At 45.5% G+C, this 17,980-nt stretch overlaps 1 long non-coding RNA gene across 1 annotated transcript; it reads left to right on the forward strand.

Annotated features, from left to right (window-relative positions):
- The first annotated feature begins 7,165 nt into the window (after nucleotides 1-7,165).
- LOC139264601 (uncharacterized) lies at nucleotides 7,166-15,222 on the forward strand. Its single transcript, XR_011593376.1, has 2 exons — nucleotides 7,166-7,447; nucleotides 12,778-15,222. It is a non-coding gene; the product is annotated as an uncharacterized lncRNA (long non-coding RNA).
- The last annotated feature ends 2,758 nt before the right edge of the window (nucleotides 15,223-17,980 follow it).

Consider the following 17,980-nt stretch of genomic DNA (forward strand, 5'->3'; position numbering starts at 1 on the left):
GAGAAAGCAGGAAAGGGGTACCGAGGGAATGATCAGCCATGATCTTATTGAATGGTAGTGCAGGCTCGAAGGGCCAAGTGGCCTACTCCTGCATCTATTTTCTATGTTTCTATGTTAATCTTATACGTTTCTTTGAGATCCCCTCTCATCCTTCTAAACTGCAGTGAATAAAGGCCCAGTTGATCTAGTCTCTCCTCATATGACAGTCCAGCCATCCCTGGAATCAGTCTGGTGAACCTTCACTGCACTCCCTCAATAGCAAGAACATCCTTCCTTAGATTAGGAGACCAAAACTGAACACAATATTCCAGGTGAGGCCTCACTTATGCCCTGTACAACTGCAGTCAGACCTACCTGCTCCTATATTAAAATCCCCTAGCTATGAAGGCCAACATACCATTTGCCTTCTTCACCGCCTGCTGTACCTGCATGCCCACTTTCAGTGGCTGATGAACCATGACACCCAGGTCTCATTGCACCTCCCCTTTTCCTAATCTGCCACCATTCAGATAATATTCTGCCTTTGTGTTTTTGCCCCCAAAATGGATAACCTCACATTTATCCACATTATACTGCATCTGCCATGCGTTTGCTCACTAGTCACTGCCTGACCTTCCGAAAAGGACCCGTTTATCCCGACACTCTGCTTCCTGTCTGCCAACCAGTTCTCTATCCACGTCAGTACTTTACCCCCAATACCATGCACTTGATTTTGCACACCAATCTCTTATGCGGGACGTTGTCACAAAGTCTTTTGAAAGTCCAAATACACCACATCCACTGGTTCTCCCTTGTCCACTCTGCTAGTTACATCCTCAAAAAATTGCAGAAGATTCGTCAAACATGATTTCCCTTTCATAAATCCATGCAGACTTGTTCCGATCCTGTCACTGCTTTCCAAATGCGCTGCTATTTCATCCTTAATGATTGATTCCAACATTTTCCCCACTACTGATTTCAGGCTAACCGGTCTCTAATTACCCATTTTCTCTCTCCCTCCTTTTTTAAAAAGTGGTGTTACATTAGCTACCCTCCAGTCCATAGGAACTGATCCATAGTCAATAGACTGTTGGAAAATGATCACCAATGCATTCACTATTTCTAGGGCCATTTCCTTAAGTACTCTGGGATGCAGACTATCAGGCCCCGGGGATTTATCGGCCTTCAATCCCATCAATTTCCCTAACATAATTTCCCACCGAATAAGTATATCCTTCAGTTCTTCCTTCTCACTCGACCCACTGTCCCCGAGTACATTCGGAAGGTTATTTGCATCTTCCTTCGTGAAGACAGAACCAAAGTATGTGTTCAGTTGGTCTGCCATTTCTTTGTCCCCCATTATGAATTCACCTAAATCCGACTGCAAGGGACCTACGTTTGTCTTCACTAATCTTTTTTCTTCACGTATTTATAGAAGCTTTTGCAGTCAGTTTTTATGTTCCCTGCAAGCTTCCTCTCGTACTTTATTTTCCAACTCCTAATTAAACCCATGGTCCTCCTCTGTTGAATTCTAAATTTCTCCCAGTCCTCAGGTTTGTTGCTTTTTCTAGCCAATTTATATGCCTCATCCTTGGCTTTAACACGATCCTTAATTTCCCTTGTTAGCCACGGTTGAGCCACCTTCCCCGTTTTATTTTTACTCCACACAGGGATGTACAATTGCTGAAGTTCATCCATGTGATCTTTAAATGTTTGACATTGCTTATCCACCGTCCACCCTTTAAGTATCATTTGCCAGTCTATTCTAGCCAATTCACGCCTCAAAGCATCGAAGTTACCTTTCCTTAAGTTCAGGACCCTAGTTTCCGAATTAACTGTGTCACTCTCCATCTTAATAAAGAATTCTACCATATTATGGTCACTCTTCCCCAAGGGGCCTCGCACAACAAAATTGCTAATTAGTCCCTTCTCATTACACATCACCCAGTTTAGGATGGCCAGCTCTCTAGTTGGTTCCTCGACCTATTGGTCGAGAAAATCATCCCTAATACACTCCAGGATATCCTCCTCCACTGCATTGCTACCAATTTGGTTAGCCCAATCAATATGTAGATTAAAGTCACCCATGATAACTGCTGTACCTTTATTGCACACATCCCTTATTTCTTGTTTGATGCTGTCCCCAACCACACTACTACTGTTTGGTGGTCTGTACACAACTCCCACTAACGTTTTCTGCTCTTTGGAATTCTGGAGCTCCACCCATACTGATTCCACATCATCCAAGCTAATGTCCCTCCTTACTATTGCATTAATTTCCTTTTTAACCAGCACCGCACCCCGCCTCCTTTTTCTCTCTGCCTATCCTTCCTGGATACCCCTGGATGTTGAGTTCCCAGCCTTGGTCACCCTGGAGCCATGTCTCCGTGATGCCAATTACATCATATCCGTTAACTGCTATCTGCGCAGTTAATTCGTCCACCTTACTCCGAATACTCCTCGCATTAAGGCACAGAGCCTTCAGGCTTGTCTTTTTAACACACTTTGCCCCTTTAGAATTTTGCTGTAATGTGGCCCTTTTTGTTTTTTGCTTTGGGTTTCTCTGCCGTCCACATTTACTATGTTCCTTTCTATATTTTGCTTCTGACTCCTTTTTATTTCCCTCTGTCTCCCTGCATAGGTTCCCATCCCCCTGCCATGTTAATTTAACTCCTCCCCAACAGCACTGGCACACACCCCCGAGGACATTGGTTTTGGTCCTGCCCAGGTGCAGATCGTCTTGTTTGTACTGGTCCCACCTCTCCCAGAACCGGTTCCAATGTCCCAGGAATTTGAATCCCTCCCTTCTGCACCACTCCTCAAGCCACGTGTTCACCTGAGCTATCCTGCAATTCCTACTCTGACTCGCACATGGCACTGATAGCAATCCTGAGATTACTACCTTTGAGGTCCTACTTTTTAATTTAGCTCCTAGCTCCCTAAGTTCATCTTGTAGGACCTCATCCCGTTTTTTACCAATATCGTTAGTACCTACGTGCACCACAACAACTGACTGTTCACCCTCCCTTTTCAGAATGTCCTGCACCAGCTCCGAGACATCCTTGACCCTTGCACCAGGGAGGCAACATACCATCCTGGAGTCTCGGTTGCGACTGCAGAAATGTCTATCTATTCCTCTTACAATCGAATCCCCTATCACTATAGCTCTCCCACTCTTTTTCCTGCCCTCCTATGCAGCAGAGCCACCCATGGTGCCATGAACTTGGCTGCTGCTGCTCCCCCCTGATGAGTCATCCCCCTCAACAGTACCCAAAGCGGTGTATCTGTTTTGCAGGGGGATGACCGCAGGGGACCCCTGCACTACCTTCCTTGCATTGCTCTTCGTGCTGGTCACCCATTTACTATCTGGCTGTGTACCCTTTACCTGCGGTGAGACCAACTCACTAAACGTGCTATTCACATCATTCTCAGCATCGTGAATACTCCAGAGTGAATCCACCCGCAGCTGCAGTGCCGCAATGCGGTCCGTCAGAAACTGCAGGCGGATACATTTCCCGCACACATAGTTGTCAGGGACATCGGAAGCGTCCCTGCCTTCCCACATAGTTCAGGAGGAGCATAACACATGTCCGAGCTGTCCTGCCATGACTTAACCCTTAAATTAACTTAATTTGGCAACAACAATGCTAAAGGTTGCTTACTGATATAGAAAAGAGAAAGAAAAACTACTTACCAATCGCCAGCCAATCATTAACCCCTTGGCTGTGACGTCACCTTTCGATTTCCTTCTACTTCTTTTTGCCTTCTCTCCCTGCTGCAACTGCACAAGCACGCCTCTCGCCGACTCACCACGAACTCCCGATGACTCACGGACGCTGGGCCTTATTATAGGCCTCTCCACACACCTCCCGAGCCTCTCGCCGACTCACCACGAACTCCCGACGACTCACGGACGCTGGGCCTTATTATAGGCCTCTCCACACACCTCCCGAGCCTCTCGCCGACTCACCACGAACTCCCGACGACTCACGGACGCTGGGCCTTATTATAGGCCTCTCCACACACCTCCCGAGCCTCTCGCCGACTCACCACGAACTCCCGACGACTCACGGACGCTGGGCCTTATTATAGACCTCTCCACGCACCTCCCGAGCCTCTCGCCGACTCACCACAAACTCCCGACGACTTTTTTTACATCTTTGTTTTACCTTCGGCCTCGATCTCCCGACTGCCGCCGCCGCTCCTCCTCCCGAGCACCGCGCCCTTTTTTATGCTAAGGTAAGATTGTGTGGTGGTTATAAAGTAACCTTAAACCAGGTTGTAGAGGGTAATCTCCCCAATACATTGCCAAATGTAGAAGATTTGTTCACAACACTGACAGGTGGTCAGATTTTCTCAAAGTTGGATCTTACGAATGTCTACTTACAGCTTGAACTAGATGAGGAGTCCAAGTCATGCTTGGCTATAAATATTCATCTAGGCTTATATCAATTTAATAGGCTACCATTTGGAGTGTTTTCCGCCCCCACCATATTCCAGATTTTGCAAGGTATTGAAGGGGTAGTATGTTATTTAGATGATATACTAATTTTAGCACCAAATAGGCAAATTCATAATAACATATTGAATGAAATCCTCAAACGGCTAGAGAAGCACAGAGTACGAGTGTCTGCTCACAGGTGTGAGTTATTTCAAAACTCAGTTGAGTACTTAGGGTACAGAGTAGACAAAGATGGTTTACATCCGACCAAGGGAAAGCTGGATGCAATCAGAAATTCACCCACTCTCAAGAATGTCACTGAACCTCGATCATTTTTGGGTCTTTTGAACTATTATGGGAAGTTCCTACCAAATTTAGCTAAGTATTACATCCACTGAATGAACTATTGAAAAAACAGGTCCATTGGAAGTGGTCAGAAGAATGCGATATCACATTCAAGGAATGTAAAAGCAAATTGGTAGAGAGCACCATGTTAGTTCACATGTGATGCCTCTCCGTATGGAGTCAGGGCAGTGATCTCTCATGTATTAATTAGTGGGGAGGAGAGACCAATTGCTTTTGCTTCATGCACTCTCAGTGCCAGTGAGTGTAATTATGCACAAATCGAAAGGGAAGCTTTGGCATTAATTTTTGGGGTCAAGAAGTTTCACAAATACTTGTATGGTCATATCTTTACTATTGTTATGGACCATAAGCCCCTGACAGCAATCCTCCATCCAAAGTCCCCTGTTCCAACATTAGCTGCAGCCCGAATGCAGAGATGGGCTTTGATTTTGTCAGCATATACATATGATATTGAATACAGATGTTCAGCTGATTACAGTAATGCTGATACTATGTCTAGATTGCCTTCCCCATCACAAGTTACATCCGATAGGGAAGAAGTGTTCTATTTTCCATACATTGACGAACTGCCAGTCACAGCTGAAGAGATTGGTAGAGCAACCAAACGTGACCCAGTTATGTCAAAGGTGTATGATTATATTGCAAATGGCTGGCCAAACCAGGTAACAGACAAAGATATTCATCCATTCTTCATTCGTAGCACTGAATTATCAGTCGATAAAGATTGTATCATGTGGGGTCCAAATAAATTCAGGTCCAAATTATTAGGAGACCTCCATGACCAGCACCTGGGAATGTGCTTATGGTAGCCAGGTCTTGATACAGATATAGAGTACATCATCAGTTAGTACATCATCGGTAAACACGAAACCACCATCAGTACCATTGCAGCCATGGAAATGGCATCCCAGGGTGTGGCAAAGACGACATATCGACTTTGCTGAGCTAGAAGGACAACAATGTTCATTGTGATTGATAGCCATTTGAAGTAGGTCGAGGTGTTTCCAGTATGAAAAATAACAACAAGTAAAACATTAGACATCTTACGAAGTTTATTTTCTTCATTTGGCCTCCCAGAAGAAATTGTTTCTGATAATGGACCACAATTTTGTCCAGAAGAATCTGCACAGTTCACGAGCAAAAATAGTGTGAAACATACCAAGGTTCCACCGTACCACCCTGCTTCAAATGGTGCAGCGGAACGCACAGTACAAATTGTAAAATGTGCCCTCATCAAATAGATGTTGGATCCAAATCCAAAGAAACGATAGTTGCCATTGGACCACAAATTGGCTAATTTTCTAATTACGTATCGTAATACTCTTCATACAACTACTAGTGGAACACCAGCAGAGTTGTTTCTCAAACGGCAGCCACAAACCAGATTCTCGTTGTTAAAACCAAACTTGGCACAGTCCGTAGAAGAGAAACAATTAAGACAGAAAGAGAATCATGATAGAGGTAGAGTAAAGGAGATAAGTGTGAAATTAAATCAGAAGGTAAGAGTGAAGAACCATCACCATAAATGGTTAAAGTAGTTACTAGGAAGAGTGGTGAAGATATGTGATCCTCGCACATATTTGGTCAAGATGTTTGATCATGGACAGGTTAGGTTTGTTCACATTGATCATATTTTATCTACAGACATGAAAGTAGTTCAAGGCGGGAATGATTCAATTATTTCTGACTCATCAAATAGTTTTGGTACACCAGTGGCATATCCTACATCCAATGCATTGTGGAAACAAATCCAGGAGAAATTCAGAATTTAAGTCTGAGTCCAAGTCAGGCAGACAAACAGTCTGAAGTTAGAGAGAGTTCAAATGGAAATCAAGGGCATCCCTTGGAGGAAAACATTCCTCAGGATCAGCCTCGAATGAGTTTAAATTCAACACCATGTTTGGAAGGTTCTGCTCGAGAGCGAAGATATCCTCTTCAAAACAGAAAACAAGTGGTTAAGCTTGATTTGTAAATATGGCAAAATAAGTTGAAGAGGTAAATTCTTAATAATATTAATTGTGCCATTTTAAAATGGAGCTACCAGATTTTAAAATGGAACCCACAGACTGTGGGAAACATTCCACAGAGAAGCAAATGTTCTAGTTCACAGACCAAGGCCTTGGGAGGCAAGCACAGAGAGAGATAACATAGAAATTGAATTGGATAACAAGATAAGGGTAGAATAGGAGTATCTATAAGGCATTATCCGTACTTACCATTTAAGGCATACGGAAGCCAGACTGGAAGAAGCGCTGTACCAATGTATCAATCTATCATCATGTATTCATTTGTAACTTGTGTAATTACGTAATGACTTAATCTGAAACTATATAAAGGAAGATGCCTCTGGCCACTTCTTTGAGCATTCCTTCACAGAATAGCTCCCCTGCCGGCTTGTATCTTTTATTAATAAAAACTGCATTTACTTTAAGGCTAACGGACTCCGAGTGGTGGTTTGAAATTAACCATAACAACATAGCCTAGTCAGCAGGATCTACTGGACGGGCAAATTCGACTTAAAAGACAAATCAACCTAAAACTGAGTGAGTAGAGAATTACCTTGAGAAATTCTCCTCCCAAAAGGCCCGGCCAGAGATCCAACGAATCTGAAGCAGAGTTCGTGCAGCCGGTAAATCCAGTTGAGGGGCACGTCAGGACACTGTAAGTAAATACATATGTCGGGAGAATAAGTACTTATACGAGATATCAGGGAATCCCCGGTGAGGGTGGACTACCTATCCAGCCAGAAACGAGGTTCCGCATAAGTAAAGGAGGAAAAAAGCTCCGCATAAGTAAAGGCGGAAAAACGGGAACTGAAAAAACTTTCAGTGTAAGAAATGGCAAAGGAAATTGCCAAGGCCCTTGGAGGGGTGAGGTATAAATTGCCAGAAGAATTTCTGAGAGATAAATTTGAAAAGGTTAAGAGGAAAATGGTTAAGGCAGGATATGGTGAAGTAAAAAGGATACACTGGAAACTCAACTGGTGATTGCAAAGGAAGGGAAACAAAGGGAGGGAGGCAGTTGTAATGTCTATAGAGATTGCACAAGTGCAAGGAGAAAAGAAGAAGTGGAAGGACAGGTGTAGAGAGGAACAGAGCCGCATTAAGCAACAGGTAGAGGATTTGGTAAAATATCAGGGGAAATGCAAGGAGCTGGAAGATAAAGTTAGCCAGCTCATTAAGATAAGCGAGGACAGGAAAGAGATAATGTTAGCAGCCGTACAGACGAATAGAAAGATGCCTGAAGGTGAGACGGACAGAGAAAGTGACAAAAGGCAAGAGAATGTAAGCATAAAAATAGATATAGATGACAAAAAAGAATGGACTGAGGAATTTGGACCAAATTTGTATTCCCCACTAACAGGGTTAGGATTGGGACCCAAGGAAATTAAAGAATTGATGAGACTCGCCCTAATCACCACACATAGAACCGAGGTCCCTGCACACGGCAATGTTGCAGCAAGGATGAACATAACAGAGGCTCACAAGCCTTTTACTCCCGGCGAGAAACAGATGATACTGGCAGATTTGCCTATGCTAAAACTGGCGCATGGCAACCCCAAGTTCTGGACTAAACTAGCGGAAATAATTGGGCTCCACCAAATACATGAGAAAGATGTACATGCATTGGTAAAGGCTACGTGCCCATCGAATAAGTGGGAAAGTATGACCCCCGATATTCAGAATGGAACATGGGGCGATGGGGAGCAGGCACGGGGTGTGAAGATCCAGAACTTCTGCACAGCAGTAAAAGCTGCCCTGGGACAAGGAAGTAGCAACTGGGGAAGTATTATGGGGGTAATCCAGGGCAAGGATGAGGTAGTGACAGATTATGCAGAATGAAAGTTTAAAGCTTATGAGGAATATTTAGGTGTAGCACAGCCCGGGAGGGATGACGAGGTCTTTCTGAAAATGTTTAAAGAAGGGCTAATCTCGCAGCATCAGGGTGTGCTGGACCTTGGACTCCCCGTATGAACTAATTGCGGAAAAATATTAGCCTGGGCATGTGAAATAGACCAGCGGCGGCTCCGGGACCGGGAGACTAAGGGGAAGGTGAAGACAGCGGCCCTGGAAGCTATAGTAGCCGCAGTCGGGACCCAGAGAGCAGGACAAGGAAAGGGCTTGGCATGCTATGTGTGTGGTTCCAACAACCACCAAATACACAATTGCCCCGATAAACAGATGGGGGCTAGGAATAAGACAAAAAAGGGGAATTAATGCGTAACAATTGCAGGAAGAAGGGACGCACGGAAACGCAATGCCATGGAAAAGGAGGGGGACAGGAGGGAAAAGCCCCATGGCAGCAGAAGGGAAAACTGGGGGGAGACAGTCAGGGAGGTAAATAGGGCGGGAGACCGACCGAAGAGCAGATCCTCAAAATTATTAAGAAGGCCATACAGGAGGACTTGGTGGCCTCTACCCCCGGGGCTGGTACCGAGGACCTGCGAATGTATCTAACAGGACTGTTAGGGGGTCGGCAGTACCAAATGTTAATTGATACAGGGGCCTTGGTTTCGATAACCAACCTAGACCTCCCGACCACAAACAAACAGATTAGAATAAGCGGAGTGGGAGGGGGCACTATGATGGCAAAATTAAGTGACCCCAACTAGTGGAAATAATAGGGCGATTGATACCAGTAAGTTTCTGGGTATGCCCCAACCCAGAGGGCACAATTTTAGGAATAGATTTATTGAGGGAATTGAATCTACTAATACAACCTTGAGAAGGGTTGAGCATTGGGCAGACAGTAAGGGAGAACCACGATTAGGCATGAGAGAAATGGCCAGGGTGGCCAGCGCCGCAGTAATAAAACACAATTGGGACCAGGAGAAGGCGATGGGCTGGGTATGCCAACAATTTCCAGAGGTACGGGCCATCCATAAACAGGATTGCCGATTAGTAAATATGGAGCCTTTGGTAATCCCGGGGGAAAGCCATGAGGTCCACCGGCAATACCCCATAAAGAAGGAGGCCTAGCAAGCAGTAAAGGGGATAGTCTAGCAGTTGGAAACCTCCGGAATAATCAGGGAAACCACGTCCACTACCAACAGCCCTGTATGGCCGGTGGTAAAACCATATCAATGAACAATTGATTACACAGCCCTCAATAGATGCATGCCCCAGCAGCACCCGATCGTGGCCAGTCCATCCACAATTCTCAATGGCCTGGACCCGGGGTATTGTATATTTACCGTCCTGGATATAGCTAACGGGATTTGGAGCCTCCCTTTGGCACTGGAGTTGCAGGACAATTTTGTATTTACTGTTGGAGATCAGCAATACACTTGGACACGCCTCCCCAGGGGTTCCATAATAGCCCAGCCATATTTCACCAGGCAATGGCCTGGGCTATCGAGCAGATAGGTGTAGAAGCAGAAAGGAGCACAGTGTTACAATATGTTGACGATCTTTTGATCACCTCAACTACAATCCCAGGGCACTTAAGGGCTTTAGTTAAAGTATTGGGAGCCCTGGAATGGGCAGGGTTTGAGGCGTCACCCACAAAGGTCCAGGTGGCCCAGACCAGAGTGTGGTACCTTGGACATTGGATCAGTCAGGGCGAGAAAGCTATGACAGAGGAAAGATGGATGGCTATTAGGGACATGCCTAAGCCCCAGAATGTCAGGGGAGTAAGGAAGGTATTAGGACTCTTTAATTATAGTCGGCATTTTATACCTCAATACACAATGATAGTGGAACCCATAAAGAAATTAATTAAAGGAACTGGAGGACCCCTACAAAAGATAGACTGGGGACCGGAACAGGAAGAGGCATATGGGGAACTAAAAAGAGCCCTGATGTTGGCCCCCGCCCTAGGATTGCCAGACCCCAATAAACCTTTCCACCTATATTGTGATCAGGATGGGGGAAGCTATTCCGCCGTGGTAATGTAGGAACATGGGGACTGGCAGAGACCTATAGCCTACTGCTCGATGAAGAAAGACCCAGTGGTTAGTGGGATGCCCCGATGTGTGGCCACCCTGGACTGTGCAACTTGGGCGGTCAAAGTAAGTGAACCAGTAGTAATGATGGGACAGACTATTTTGCACACACAACATATCCTGGTAGAATTACTAAATACTGGAAAGCTGCGATCGATCTCAGACAGCCGAAAAGCTAAGTGGGAGGCCGTATTGCTGCCCAAAGACAAGTCATTAATAATAAAAAAGCCTAATGGAGTTAACCCCGCTACCGGGGTGCTGACAGAAGGGGAGGAACATAGCTGTAGGGAACAAGTAGAGGAGGAAACGGATAGCGGGGTAAAGGAAGAGCCATTGGACAACCCAGATGAGATTTTATATGTGGATGAATCCAGAAAATACATTGATGGAGAACCCCATACTGGGTGGGTGGTAGTTACACAGGAAGGAGAGACAATAATGGCAGGAGTGCTCCCAGGAGACAAGTCAGCTCAGGTGGCGGTACTGGTGGCCCTTATAAAGGCTCTCGAGTCAGCTAAAGGAAAGCGAGTAAACATATATTCAGACAGTCGATACACTTTCGGGGTGGTTCATGACTGTATGGCAGCCTGGTCACGATGAGGGTATGTAACATCTACTGGCGAGGTGGTAAAACATGGAGTGCTAGTAGAAAGGCTAGTGAAAGCAGCAAAGGAATCATGGGAAGCAGCGGTAATCAAGGTAAAAGCACACACAAAACTAACTTGTAAGGACCACATGCACCTCCAAGACCTACCCACCTTGGGAAATCGGTTTGCAGACCTAGCAACCAAACGAGCAGCAGCTGAACAGAAGCCAGAACCAGCATTTAAAGCTGAAATTCAACGAGTAATGACTAACAGTGTTCAGACAGACATAAATATAGCATAGGTCCACCAGAGTGTCGATCAGGAAGAAAGGCGTGAATGGAATAAGCGCGGGGCCCACCAAAAGGGTGACATATGGGTATGGGGTCCCCGGGAGCAAGTTGTGGCACCACAATGCTGTCGACAACAACTGCTAACATTACATCATGGGATAACACATACCGGGAGAAGTAACATGCTGTACCTGCTCTCGCAGTACTGGTGGTGGCCAGGAATGGGGAAAGATGTAGCTAAATTTTGCCAAAGGTGCATTATTTTTGCCCGACATAATGTAGGCAGGGGATGCAAGATACAAATGGGACATTAACCAAGGCCACAGGCACCTTGGGAGAATTTACAGATAGACTTCACCGGCCCCCTGCCAGAGGATAGGGGAAAAAGGTATTGCCTGGTAATCATAGACCAGTTCACCCGGTGAGTGGAAGCCTTCGATACCAGGGACTGCTCCGCTCGGACGGTAGCGCAGATCCTGGCTAGCGAGGTGACACTTCGGTGGGGAGTACCCCTACAGATAGATTCAGACAATGGGATATATTTCACGGCAAAATAATGAAAGAAATATGTGCCCTGCTGGGAACAAACAGAGGTACCACATGCCATATCATCCCCAAAGTTTGGGAATGGTGGAAAGAATGAATAGCATATTAAAAACGGCCCTGTCCAAAGCAATCCAGGAGACAGGCAAGGGATGGACTGGGATGTTAGCAGCAATTCTAATGCAGCTCAGAGCCACCCCATGGTGAACCACGGGACTAACACTCTATGAGCTGATGACTGGACGGGCTATGAGACTACCAGAGGACTTAGCTGGAGGGACAGGTGAAGCAGGACCAATTCAGGATAGGCTAAGGCGATACTTGGTCCATCTAAACCAAGAGGTGCAGGCTATGTGTAAAGAAGTTAGAAGCAAATAGCAGATAAGAGATCTAGAAATTCAGAATGAGAGGATGAGACTCGAAAAGCTATCTAAAATAGGAGAATAGGTCATGATAAAGATAACAGGGATGCGAAAGGGAATGGAACCCCGGTGGATGGGACCATACTCGGTACTAATGACATGATACTTGTGTTTGTCTACAGGAGCCCACTGGGATTAGATGGAAGCACTGGGCACAGGTAAAACCATATAACACTAAACAACCCCCATCTGTTTTAACCCATAGTAACGATGCACCCGGTGACCACGGAAGCTTCCAATAAGGAATCAGGCCAGAAAACAATGGGATGAACCTGTGGATAGTGCTAATGGCAACTGGGTTAGAGGCCGCCCTGCCCCTCCCAGTGCCTCCAGAGTTACGTTTAGAAGGAAAAGGGCGTAGACGTTATTATATGTGGAAGGTCCACTGAGAAGCAACCCAGGGAAATGATACATGCCAAGCGGGAATTAAATGTCATGTTTTTGATTTAACATTTGACTGTAAATGGTGGACCTATTTGGCACCAGTCTCTGGCAATTTTATACTGATCACCCAGGAGAATGAGAATGTAACGTTCAACTTTACATGGGTGGCGTGGCTGACGGTCCCGGGATAATGTGTAAGCAAGGTTGCAACAATACTCCCCAGAATATAACCAAAATACGGAAAGAAGCCAGGAATGCTAATAACACGGAGTATACCAATAGTACAGAGTGGAGACAGGCAACCTTGGAAGACGGAGACTGGGTGTTGTGTGTGAATAATTCATAGCTTGGCGAGAGGGGTCCATGGCTGAACATGATAAGTGTAAAATATCCCTGTCCAAACCAGGAACGGATGCCACACCTACAAAGGCTGCACGATACGTGTCTGAGCACACTGATAGCCCCTTTAATAATAAATGTAACATTAAATATACAGTATGACCGAAAGATGGTACCCAGGTATTGTAAGAGCCCAGATCTTGCCCTAAAGATAATCAAAGCTCATTATTGGTGAAACATACTAGATAAAGTACTAGGAGGTTTAGGAACAGGATTCGGAACATTAAACTCAATGGGTATCGAGATGCTGCAGAAAGCAGGACAATTGACTAAAGATGCCATAAGGCTGTCAGATGTGTGGCAGGAACCCTTACAGGCCAATAGCCTGCGGGGGTGGCTGTCAAGCAAAATGATATGGCAGTGGGCAAATAAAACTAGCTGGGAACAGCAGCAGGTATCGGCCAGTTTAACGCGGGAAGCCAATAAGACTCACTGCCTTATAATGGGCCTGATCAAGGAAGGACAACGGGCTGAATTAGAAAGGATAGCATTCTCTGGGAATGCCCCACGATGGGCTAAACTGTTTCAGTTTGACCAACGATATCTAACACTCAGGCCAGAAATGAAGCATACGCGATGTGCTGAAGAGGGATGTAACATGACTATGTTGTTGGCTAATGTTACTAACAGTCAGATATAGTGTGAGTTTGTGACCCTACCACAGCTATTCAGTAAAAACTTATGAAAGCTACAATTTTATGGAAAATAGATAGACCCGAAGAATAAAACACAGGAAGGGATGGACTGTGTAAAGTGGCCATTCGGGCAAGTATACCCGCTACATACACCAGTGGTGGAACCATGCAGCATGGAAGGCACATCAGGAGCTTGTGAATGGCAGCTGCAACCCTTAAATGATACCATAAATGAAATTGGACAAAACTACATATATGTAACCAGTACCCACATGGTATATTTGGACGCGGATTGATTGGAACCCCCGGGAAATGAATGCCGGAAGAAAATACATGTCATCTTCGACGTTAAAACAACGAAGTCCTACCAAATAGGACAATGGAAAAATATTGCACAACATGGGAGCACCAAAGGACTATCCGTACTACCACGGTAGTGGACTTGAGAAAGGGCCTTTTTGGAAAAACACATTCAGGTGACCAAGTACCTGAGAGAAGAAAGGGAGCGGTTACTCAGAAAGGTCGTAATGAGTTACATAAAACAAGAACTGATCCGAGTGACGGAGGAACTAAGTGACCTCATGGTTCATCACAAAAACAAATATTAGTAGCTTGCCAATAATCCCAGGAAAATGGTCAGGGGTAGCATGTAAAGACTCTGCTAAAAGATGGAACTAAGGGCGATCCCAAGGAAATGGATTTGATCACCTTTTCCAGCAGATGGCTCAGAACATATATGTGATCGGCTGATTATTTAGAAATAATCAGGGACCAACAGGAGGGACTGAAGAGGTAAATTCTTAATAATATTAATTGTGCCATTTTAAAATGGAGCTACCAGATTTTAAAATGGAACCCACAGACTGTGGGAAACATTCCACAGAGAAGCAAATGTTCTAGTTCACAGACCAAGGCCTTGGGAGGCAAGCACAGAGAGAGATAACATAGAAATTGAATTGGATAACAAGATAAGGGTAGAATAGGAGTATCTATAAGGCATTATCCGTACTTACCATTTAAGGCATACGGAAGCCAGACTGGAAGAAGCGCTGTACCAATGTATCAATCTATCATCATGTATTCATTTGTAACTTGTGTAATTTAATTACGTAATGACGTAATCTGAAACTATATAAAGGAAGATGCCTCCAGCCATTTCTTTGAGCGTTCCTTCAAGATAGCTCCCCTGCTGGCTTGTATCTATTAATTAATAAAAACTGCATTTACTTTAAGGCTGACGGACTCCGAGGGGTGGTTTGAAGTTAACACTAACATAAGTCCATATCTTTTGTTATGTATAACCATGCAAGTTATATATGATGATTATTTTGTTATAATTACTTTTTCATTAAGGAGGGAGAAGTGTAATATATATAGCGCCACCCGTGGACTCCTGTGGCACTGCAGCCAGTGCTGTTTATAATAAAGAAGGGAACAGGTCACCTGACAGAGTTCCGGAGTGTTCTGCCATCTTAAGGCTGTGTGTGTTTGTGAGTTGTACTGAAGGTATTTCACAGCGGCGGGGTCACACCCTGATTTGGGCGCTGTTATATATGAATAAAGAGTCTGACTGAACACTGTGAGCTCAAAGTAAAGTGTGACCTTAGTCTTTTATTGCAGGTCTCCAGAGTGCCTCTCCAGCCTGTGAGGCCTCCTTAAGTACCTGTGCTCCCAAGGGATTGTGAGACTCCAGGGGATGAGACCTCTGGTGGCTGTACAGAGTATACACAAGTCCACATATACAACAACACTCCCCCCCACCAAAATCAGTAGTGTAACTATTTACAAGATGAGTCGATCTGGGGCCTTTATTTCCCTGGTTGATCGTCTCAGTGCAAATGCTGGTTTTGGTGAATCGTTTGTTGGGCCCTCGCTGGGCTGCTGTGCAGCTGGCCTTGCTGGGCTGCCTGGTGTGATGAGTCCTGCTGGGCTGCTGCAGGTGATGGGTTCTGCTTCGTGGCCAATCGCGGTGTCAGTTTCCACTGGTGTGTATGTTGGGGGGTTAGAAGAAAGTAGGGTCCAAAGTTGGTTGCTCAGGATAGTCCGTGAATCTGAGTTTGATTTGGTCTAAGTGTTTCCGGTGAATGAGTCCATTTGAAAGTTTAACCCGAAACACCTGCTCCCCTCTTTGGCCACAATAGTGCCGGGAAGGCACTTGGGACTTGGCCATAATTTATTACAAATACAGGATCACTGATTGCAATTTCACGTGACACATTTGCGCTATCATGATATGTACTTTGTTGAAGCTGCCTGCTCTCTACCCGTTCATGTAGATCAGGGTGAACTAACGAGAGCCTTGTTTCAAGTGCCCTTTTCATGAGCAGTTCAGCAGGTGGAATCCCAGTGAGAGAGAGGGGTCTCGTGCGATAGCTAAGCAGATCTCAGGATAGGCGAGTCTGCATTGAGTCTTCAGTTACCATCTTCAAGCCCTGCTTGATAGTTTGCACTGCTCTCTCTGCCTGACCATTGGATGCTGGTTTGAATGGGGCAGATGCAACATGTTTGATCCCATTACAGGTCATGAACACTTTGAACTCAACACTGGTAAAACATGGCTCGTTGTCGCTCACAAGGACATCAGGTAGTCCGTGCATGGCAAACGTGGCCCGCAGGCTTTCAGTGGTGGCAACGGACGTGCTTGCCAACATTATTTCACATTCAATCCATTTAGAGTACGCATCTACAACCACAAGGAAAATTTTACCCAAAAACGGGCCTGCATAGTCGACATGGAGCCTGGACCACGGTTTGGAGGGCCACGACCATAAACTTAGTGGCGCCTCCCTGGATGCATTGCTTAACTGCGAGCATGTGTTACATCTGTGCGCACAGGTCTCTAAGTCCGCATTGATACCGGGCTACCACATGTGGGATCTGGCTATCGCTTTCATCATTACAATGCCTGGGTGGGTACTGTGGAGGTCACTGATGAAAGTGTCTCTGCCCTTCTTGGGTACCACTACTCGATTGCCCCACAGAAGGCAGTCTGCCTGTATAGACATTTCATCTTTGCGCCGCTGGTACGGTTTTATCTCTTCTTGCATTTCCACTGGGACACTGGACCAGCTCCCGTGAAGCACACAATTTTTTAGAAGGGACAGTAAGGGGTCCTGGCTCGTCCAGGTTCTAATCTGTCAGGCTGTGATAGGTGATTACTCACTCTCGAATGCTTCCATAACCATGACTAAATCTGCAGGCTGCGCCATTTCCACCCCCGTGGTGGGCAATGGCAGCCTACTGAGAGCATCGGCACAGTTTTCTGTGCCTGGCCTGTGGTGGATGGCGTAGTTGTATGCGGACAACGTGAGCGCCCATCTCTGGATGCGGGCCGATGCATTGGTATTTATCCCCTTACTCTCGGAAAACAGGGAAATTCGTGGCTTATGGTCCGTTTCCGATTTAAATTTTAACCCAAACAGATAGTGATGTTTTTTTTTTACCCCATAAACACACGCAAACGCTTCTTTTTCAATCATGCTGTAGACTCTCTCAGCCTTAGACAGACGCCTGGATGCATAGGCAACCGGTTGCAATTTCCCAGATTCATTAGCTTGTTGCAATACACACCCGACGCCATACGACGACGCATCACATGCTCGCACCAAACGCTTACATGGATCATACAACACAAGCAATTTGTTTGAGCATAACAATTTTCTAGCTTTTACAAAGGCATTTTCTTGTCTTTTGCCCCATACTCATTCGTCTCGTTTATGCAGGAAAGCGTGCAGTGGTTCTAACAGTGTGCTGAGACCCGGTAAGAAGTTACCAAAGTAGTTTAGGAGTCTTCGAAAGATAGAAACATAGAAACATAGCAAATAGGTGCAGGTGTAGGCCATTCGAGCCTGCACCACCATTCAATATGATCATGGCTGATCATGCAAATTGAGTACCCCATTCCTACTTATTCTCCATACCGTTCTGTGTCACGTTCTGTGGCCTCGGTGCGTTCTCGATTGCCCCCGTCTTCGAATCGGTGGGCCTGAT

Source organism: Pristiophorus japonicus, chromosome 5, assembly GCF_044704955.1.
Source record: "Pristiophorus japonicus isolate sPriJap1 chromosome 5, sPriJap1.hap1, whole genome shotgun sequence".
In the NCBI taxonomy this organism is placed as follows: Eukaryota; Metazoa; Chordata; class Chondrichthyes; family Pristiophoridae; genus Pristiophorus; species Pristiophorus japonicus.